Genomic DNA, 9862 nt, shown 5'->3' with positions numbered 1-9862 from the left:
GGAAGAAAACTAGAAGCAAGGAAACTGTCATCTGGTGATCGTCTTGTTGAAGTGTCACAGAAAGATAATTCTGACATCCTGCTCAAGCAAAAGCAATTCGCTTACTTGCTGGTGTCCATTACCCCCCACCAAAGTCTGAACATAGTTCAACGCGTCATATCAGAACGTGATCTGATCCGCGAAACAGACTCAGACCTCCTCGATGACATCAGAGATCAAGGTGTCATTGCCCTACGCCACATCACCATAAGGCGAAACGGTGAGGATGTAGTGACACCTCATATCGTCTTGACCTTTAATCGTTCTTGTCTACCAGATGCTGTGAAAGCAGAGTTCATTCACTGCAAAGTCCGCCCCTATGTCCCAAACCCGAGAAGATGCTTTAAGTGCCAAAAGTACGGACACGGATCCAACACATATCGCGGAAAACTCACCTGTGCGAAGTGTGGTGCTCACGAGCACCCAACCGAAAGCTGCAGTGCCACTCAAACATAATGTCCCAACTGTCACGGGCCGCACGCTGCGTACTCGAGAACTTGTGAAATGTTCCAGAATGAGAAAAAGATCATTCAAATCAAAGTAACGGAAAACATCACATTCCCTGAAGCCCGGAATAAGCTCTTGCTTCTGTCCGCAAGATCCCACGTTGACGCCCACCGTCTGCGTGCCCACCGTCTAGTTACGGTTGGCACGCAGTACAGCTTTGCTGATGCGCGCCTTTCTCGGCCCCCCAGCAAGCAGCCATCGGCTGCACCAACTTTTCAAGTCCCAGAGGTCAACTTCGCACACACCTCTAGAACAGTACAGACAACTGAGAGGGAGTCTACCCCTCTTGACAAACCCTCATCCGCTTCCGAGTCTCCGCCGGAAGCAATGTAAGTGACCCCGGGATCCTCAGTGTCTCAGACGCTGAGAGAATCCGCCAAAGAGAGGCGGAGTTTTCTAGACCGCCTCACACAGAAAAAACATCTGCCAGTCAAGCCGCCTAATCAAGGCGTTGACATTTGAATAACCCGTCCGCTTCTCATTTACAAAAATGGCTGTTGAGAGAATTATACACTGGAACTGCCGAGGGCTACTTAAGAACCTGGATGAGATATATGAAATACTTGCACAATATCAACCAAACATACTTTGCCTACAGGAAACACCATTAAACCTAACACGCACAAACTTTCTAAAAGAATATGCAACATACCGGAAAGACAGGCAAGGCAGTGCCCACTCATCGGGTGGCGTCGCTATTGTTGTGCAGAAAACAATTCCCTGTCAGAGTATCACACTGGTTACCGATCTAGAGGCAGCGGCCATACGAGCCCTAACTTTCGGGAGAATAGTAACTGTATGTTCCCTATATATTCCTCCGGACCATCACCTCTCTGTCGAAGAATTTGAAAAACTTCTTGACCAGCTCCCGGATCCATTCATGTTGGTTGGAGATTTCAATGCACACCACCCACAATGGGGAAGTTCAAAAGTTGATTCCCGAGGTGCGCTAATCGAAAAATTTCTATTGTCCTCCGGTTCCTGTGTATTTAATAAAAAAGAGCCAACGTACTTTAATATAGCACACAACTCATACACACCAATAGACCTTGCTATTGGCTCACCGGTGCTCTTGGTAACCACTGAGTGGGCTGTTATCGATAATTTGTATGAATTCGACCACTTTCCTGTTTGCTTGAAAGACAAAGGAAACGTAAATGTGGGTGTAAATAATCACAGGAAATTTAAAGAAAAGGCTGCTGATTGGAAGAAGTTCCGAGAACTCTCAAAACTGCCCAGTTCTCCAATCGTAGACCTAGGTATAGACGAATTACAATCTATGATCACTCTGCATATTATAGAAGCCGCACAGAAATCAATCCCACAGACATGAAATAAGACACAAAACAAACGTAGGCCATGATGGAATGCGGAGTGCAAGAATGCCCGTGAGAACCAAAAGAAGCATGGTAAAAATTCCGCAGGTATCTTACAGTTAACAATTAATTAGAGTTCAAGCGAGCTAAAGCAAATGGCAGGCGTATCCGACGTGCATCCAAACGGGAAAGCTGGCAGTCATTCCTCTCATCCGTAAACTCCTACACAGATACACATAAAGTGTACAACACACTTAGAGCACTTCAAGGGTGCAGTGCCTCTGGTCAGCACTGCTGGTGACACACTGGAACACCAAGCAGATGCAATAGGTAAACATTTTGAATATATTTTCAGGTCAGCACATTATACAGACTCCTTCATGCGACACAAGCTAGCGGATGAGCGGAAACCTATTCGTGATAAAAGGCCATCCACAGGAGGGTACAATAGCCCTTTCACCATGGAGGAACTGAAGGCGGCTCTGGGAACATGCGGCAACTCAGCAGCAGGCCCAGACAGGATTACATATGGCATGCTCAAGCACTTAAATGAACACACCCTTTTAACCATCCTCTTTCTGTTTAACAATATATGGTCCTTTGGGCGCTTGCCCAAAGCCTGGAAAGAGGCTGTTATCATACCCATTCTTAAACAAGGAAAGGAAGCCACACTTGCAGCTAGCTACAGGCCCATTGCATTGACTAGTTGTTCGGGCAAGGTTTTTGAAAAAAGTGATAAATCGCCACCTCGTGTATTTCCTTGAATATAACGGCCTCCTTGACCAACGTCAAGCTGGATTCAGTGGTCGGTCGACAACTGACCAACTTGTAGCAATTGAGGGATGCCTTTATCCACAAACAACACTGTCTTTTTGTATTCTTTGACCCGGAAAACGCTTATGACACGACCTGGCGTTATGGCATTCTCTGTGATCTGCATTCTCTTGGAGTCTCGGGAAACATGCTCAATACTATAGAAAGCTACCTCTCCGAACGCACCTTCGTGGGTAATCTTGGAAATGCTCTTTCGAAGCGATTCATACAGGAGAATGGCGTTCCCCAAGGTGGCGTTTTCAGTTGCACGCCTTTCATAGTTAAAATGAACTCCCTAAGCAGTGTTGCCCAAAACGATCCCTTACTCTGTTTACGTAGACGATGTCCAGATCAGTTTCAAATCCTGCAACTTGGCCATCTGTGAACGGCAAATTCAGTTGGGGGTAAATAAACTCATAAGTTCGGCAGATGAAAATCGGTTTAAATGCAAAAAAGGTAAACTGCCTGTTTACCTTTTTCTCAACAGCGTGGCATTAGGCCCGACCACAAGATCACACTGAACGGGCAGACTATTGCCATTAAACAAGATCACAAGTTCCTAGGTGCTGTGGTCGACAAAAAGCTCACCTTTGTTGCACATATCAAGCAGTTGGAATTGAAATGCTTGAAAGCATTGAACTTACTAAAGATCCTTTCCCATGAGTCATGGGGTACAGACCGTGACTGTCTACTGAACCTTCTGAATAGCGTTGTGCTGTCACCTGTTGACTATGGCTCGGTAGTGTATGAATCAGCGTCAAAGTCTGCGCTAAAGATGCTTGACCCCGTGTACCACCTTGGGCTCCGTATGGCCACTGGTGCTTTCAGAACTAGCCCAATAACCAGCCTTTATGTTGAGGTGAACAGATGGTCACTGGAACGACGAAGGTAGTGCACAAGCATATTGTATGCCACTAAGGTGCTCTGTCATGCAGAGCATCCATCTGGTGAACTCTTGCGTGACACAACCAACACCCAGTTATTCTTGAGGCGACCATCAGCAACGCCACCATATCCCATTAGAGTCGCGTCACACATTGAAAGTCTGCACATACCGGTCTCCAACCTCCAGGTGGTGTCCCATAAAGACGCCATTGCGCCGTGGGAAATAAATGTTGTTAACTGTGACATGTCATTTCCTGAGGTGGGCAAACATGGTCATCCGCTCGCAATAAATCAACACTTTATGTACTTGCAGGCAGAATACAGGTGTGCCGAGTATTACATTGACGCCTCTAAGTCCTCAGCTGTCGCATGTGCCGCACATGGCCCTCAATTTTCCGAATCGAAAACAAGGAACGAACTTACAAGCATATTTACTGCATAATGCTGTGGCATCCTCGTGGCCGTAAAGCACATCCTACAGAAGAAACAACCAGCCTCCATCATATATACAGACTCCCTCAGTGCGGTGACTGCGTTGTCATCCGGTAAAAACCATAAAACTTCAGTAACTAATTTCCTTCTAAAATGTATCATGTCGGCTCCCAAATCCAAACTTAAAATCACACTGTGCTGGGTACCAGGGCACTGCAACATAGCTGGCAATGAGGTAGCTGACAGACTTGCGCAGTCAGCTGCTCTCCGTAATTCTATTGACATAGATAATGTACCCTACGAGGACCTCAGGCCACGCATTAGAAACAAAATTGGTAGGCAATGGCAAGAAGAATGGGATGCAGCAATTGAAAACAAACTGCACGCAATAAAGCCCATAACAGGAAGATATGCTACCAAGAAACGCGACAGATATAAAGAGGTTGCACTATGCAGGATTAGAATAGGACACACACATGCAACATATTCACATCTGTTAAACAGTTCTCCAGCACCGCACTGTCCAAAATGTGGTGATCGACTGTCCGTCAGTCATATTCTAATCATTTGCAAGGGGCTAGAACCAGACAGGAGACGTCACTTCCCAGACCTGTTCAGAAACCAAATACCTTCGCACCCGTCCTTCTTTCTCGGCGACTACCAAATGTTTTCACTAAAAAGAGTTCTTAAGTTTTTAGCGAGTTTAGGCTTTCTACAAGCAATCTCACATTACCATTGAACTCAGCCTTGTCTCATTCCCGAGGGAATGGCTGAGATTTTTTATCTCACATGTGCGGCGATCTGCACTCCTTGCCCTGACAAGGACTGTTGCTGAGGCTGCGTGACCTTGTAAATGTCATACGCTTTGCCCATAATAATTAAATGTAATCATTACTGAATTATTTTAGGGCCTCAACACCACTGTTTCTTCTCCTTCTCTTTTACTGCTCACTAACCTGAGTCGACCATCAATCTTGTGTTTGGCGCTCTTTGGCCGCAGTTGCCCTTGCGCCATAAAAACCTACGACTAACTAGTCCAGGTTCACAAACAACACTACAAGAACAGGATGACATACACGGTGAACACTTCTATAATGTCTCCAGCTCGGGTAATTATTCAAAGGACTTCTTAAAGTACAAAGAGTCTATTGACAAAAAGAAGCGGCCCACCACTGGCGCGACAAATGAAGTCTACAATGCCCCCATTACACAGCAAGGATTAAACATAGTCCTTTCAGCAGGCAAAAAAAGAGCGGTAGGTCACGACCGTATTCACTACGCTATGCTGGCACATCTATCTCAAACATCTGTAGAGGCTCTAATACTGCGAGGCTTATGATATTCATCAAGAGTTAGTGCAAACAGCTGAAAGGCCACAAAGATTGCCTCCGTGGTGCGATTTTACACAGTTATGTGATTGGACACTAACACATCTAAAGAAAAAAGACACCCCACAAGAACACATAATACAAGAGTTCCCAACTATTTAAGAAAAATACAAAAATTACACGGAATTTTAGAGTGATGGTTCTAAAAACACGAATACATGTGGTGTGGGAGTCGACACGAAACATTCGGAATCTAATATTCGGATGCACTATTTTGCGTCAATCTGTACCGTCGAAGTTTATGCAATATGGATGGCAGTAAAGAAAATCATCAGCGAGAAGCTGAAAAATGCTACAATTTATACCGATTCGTTAAGTGCACTGAGAGCTTTAAACTTAAACTCCGCCTGCGAACGTCTACTTGGTGACATCTTAAACATGGTCTTTAATAACAAATACGGAAGAACCATACGATTCTGCTGGATCCCAAGCCATGTTGGGATACCAGGGAATGAAGCAGCAGATAGATGTGCGTCCATGGCAACACAAAAAAAACATAACTCACACAACACTTCCATACAAAGTATCCAATCCAGTATCCAATCGATTCGTAAGGCCCTTGCATCAAAATGGCAACAGGAATGAAACTCGCGCGTAAATAACAAGTTACATGTGACTAAATCGCTACTTGGCGAGTGAAAATCATGCAGTAACCAAGAGCGGTTCTATGAGGTAATCTTATGTCGACTTCGGATTGCGCACACACATCTAACACACAATTTTCTACTTCGAAAAGAAAACCCACCAACTTGCCAAAAATGCCATGAACCACTTACAGTAATGCACATTATTATGGCATGTCCACATACTGAAACACAGACGAAAGCTCTTACACAAACTAGATAACTTGCATATACCTTTGCACCCAGCCTTAATATTGGGAGACGACCCGCTAGTACCATTCACCGAGTTGTTCAACTTTTCAGATGGAACCGGTTATTTACATCAAGTATAACATAACACAGCTTTCACTGCCCTAACATTCGTTTTTGTATTGTCCTGTGACTGGCGCAGCATGGCCTTAGTCGTTTTTGCGCCATTAAACCTTAATTAACTATCATTAAATAATGTGAATTTCGGCTGTCCCAATAGATGCAGTTTGCAGAATTATGATATCCTCATTTATTGCTGAGCTATACGTACAGCTGACAACTTGGTACTTTTTTTCAGTTTTCAGAACTTTTTGTAAAAATAACGAACTGCTCAAATAAAACAAAATATTATTACCGTCTCAACATCTTATATTTCTTTAGATGCAACGAACCTAACAAAATTTGGTGGAGTCGATGCGGAACAAAATTATTCACCTGTTCCCGTGTATTTACATTGCAGCTCTCCCTCGGTAAAGCTTTCTTCTTCCTTCTATATCTTTCTTAAAGAAAGATAGAACGCCGACCAAAGTGGAGTCGTAAATCAGCTTGGAAGACGTTTGGCTCTTCACTTGGAATTACTCAGCTAAAAAGCGCCTATGTTAAAAGAATATAACGCACTGGAGCGTATATGTCGTTTACCGTAGTGAACTAGCCAAAACGTCTTATAGCTACTTTGACGACACCATTTTGTCAGTGTGCTATCTTTTTTTGTCTACTTACTCTACTTACAAATTTGGCTTGTTCTAATATAAGAAGCACGTTCTGCGTTGATATATGTCAAGAAATTTACAGTGACGCAATCGATATGTTTAAAACTGTGTGCGACAACGGCCATAATTACAGGAAAATTTTGGAATTTGAGACCAGAACTTAAAATAAGGGATGCTGCCAGCTGGGTGTACGAATGAGCGCGAAGTACGAAAAAGTCGGAGTGGAGCCGCTGTTCTGCGCTTGTGCAGTGCTGCTGACGGTATCTTTAGGTGCGCTAAGCTGCTTCGGAGTGCAATTCAATGTCCCTTTTAATTCCTTTGGTGAACTGCAAATTAACGATTGACGTAGCGTGGTAATTATAACGAATTAGTACAATAGGTTATTTGGGCTAAGTCATGGAATGGCGCTAACATCAATAACATTTATTACAGAGTGTCGGGAAGCAACTTAAAATACGCAATGATCTGGTAGCACCGGCCGCGTCCGATACCTTCCCTGAGTCTTTGTTGCGAAGCGCACAGGCAACGTCAGGGACTAATGAGAGACGACACCGCGGCACTGATCCTAGTCCCTTTCGTTGCTTGTGTGCTGTTTATTTTCGTGATGTTGCACCAACAAGCCCAGGGGCGGTATTCTCTAAGAGTCTACCTAGTGGACTGTACATTTAGGCTGTCGCTGATTGGCTGCTGCTTCAGGTGCAGGAAGGTGACTGGCTGGCACCTTCCTGCACATCAAGCAGCAGCAGCCAATCAGCGACAGCCGAAATGGACAGTCCACTAGGTCGACTCTTACAGAACACTGCCCCAGGTCTCCAGCATTGCGAAGTGCTTGTATACTGTGCGGCATAGTGCGTCTCGGCGAACGCCACCATGCTGCCATTGAGGGCTCTAAAATGCAACAGTCAAGCAATTCTTTCAGAGCCCAAAAATATCCATCATAAGCGTCCATCGGCCTTCAACAGAAACCTAAACAAAAAGTCTATGCTGCTGACAGACATCGCTGTCTGCCAATTTTCTTCACGCTAATTACAATCCGCAGATGTATCTTGACGGTGAGTTACTTATTCCTGCGCGCAGCATCCTGACCGACTCTGATACCGACGCTCATGTGGTGCTGGGCAGCGACCGAAACCTAATGTTAGCCCCATTCGTATTCTATGAGTCGCACTACACTGTGGATAATGTGGCATCGGCGATGAAGGTAAGCTCTTGCTTTGTGCTTTGTTTACATCTTGTGTTCCACAGGGCTTACTGAGCACTTGAGCAGCAGGAACTATACATGACACAGAGCCTTTAGCGCTCTGAGCCATGATGCCTTGTAGTCGACCGGCACAGAATAACGAGGAAGGTGACTAGAAAAGATGTCGCAGCCTGCACTGCGCACAGCACTTGTGCACTCTAAGTACAAGCGGCTAACTCGAGGGTCACGGTGACGTGAGAATGCTTGCCCTCGAGCAGAGTCAACTTCGGGTTCTAATGACTCTTCGAGTCTACTAACTTAATCACAACCGACAGTAACTTGAGCCTCTAACGTTTAGATACCTCACACAATTATGCCTTAAGAGCAAGTCTGTATCGTAAAAACAAAAATGTACCTCACACGTGATCAAAAGAACATCCCCTCCCCGTCCCTTCAGTCGTCACCAAGCCCTGGTATACTTAATAAAAATGTCAAATAAAGAACACCTCTGCAAAAATCACTGCGTCGCTCGTGCTTTATTTGTGGTGAATTCCAGGGCCAGATTTCCGGCTTCTGTTTCGAGCAAGCGTTGCGCCGGTCTTCAGGTTCTTCTCCTCAGTGATTTTGCTGCGCCTGGGTCAGTGACAAAGCGACCAAAATGAAACTAATTCTCACATTCATGTACCTGCACCACAACATGTGGGCTACATACACGCATCGCTGCGTTCGTAAAAGCAGACACCTTTAATGCGCGTTTCTAAAGTAAGGGTACACTGCGGATTCAACTTCCGTTTTCGCTTACTTGAAGCTTGCAGTGGCAGAATACGCATACTGTCTGTAACACGATGATTTGGCAAGCGCGAGGATGCAAAACGTCGTACGCGTGATTAGCAAGCTCTGCAAAAGGTGCATGACGCGTATGCATTGTCCACGTGCTTTTCATTTCACGCTATTATTTTTGCTCGTCGTGTTTAAAGCAATCGCTCAGTTTATATACTAGAAGCAGTCAAACAGAACATCGATTAAAGAGGTGTTGTAAAAAAATACTTTTCGTCTTCCAGACGAAAAGCCTCATTCAGGCTGATTCAAGGTTTCCCTTTGTAGAGATGAATTCCTATACGGCTAAAGGGCGGCGTAGGGCCGGGAAGCAGGTTGAAAGCAAAAGCTGAAAGACAAAACGCATATTTCCGACGCTGGCACTCCGCACACGATCGAGCAAATTTACGAACGTACGCGAACATTCCTAACCAGTACCATCGTTGTCAAAGATGTTCATATGTTTTGATGGTTCCGGCGGGGGCGAACTACAGGTCGACGTGAAAATTTCTGAGTCAACAATTTTTAAAGAAGTTGTTACTTTAATCTGGGGAACACGTCAGAAACATCAAGATTATTTCAACGATTTCAGCGCCTTAGTTTACGAACGCGCCGGGATAAGTACAAGGAATTCCTACATCCTATAAATCTTAAAATATTTATTTTATGTTGAGTATCCTGTAACATGTCTGGCTAAGTCCTTTCTATGGCGCAGACACCCTTGCAGACAAAGTCACGGCAGGTGGAAAAGGTAAAATGCATCTTTGATACCGGAAATATGTATTTGTGGTCTAAAATTCCTTCCTTTAGTTCAATGCGGAATCCAAGAACAGGTAGAATTGACTTATGAATACGAGGTCTAGCACAGAGTTTGACCAAATTGTATAAGGGATAGCTTGAGTTA

This window comes from Dermacentor silvarum, chromosome 4 (assembly GCF_013339745.2).
Source record: "Dermacentor silvarum isolate Dsil-2018 chromosome 4, BIME_Dsil_1.4, whole genome shotgun sequence".
NCBI lineage: Eukaryota > Metazoa > Arthropoda > Arachnida > Ixodida > Ixodidae > Dermacentor > Dermacentor silvarum.
The sequence above is the reverse complement of the archived record's forward strand: the minus strand, read 5'-3'. Positions refer to the sequence as shown.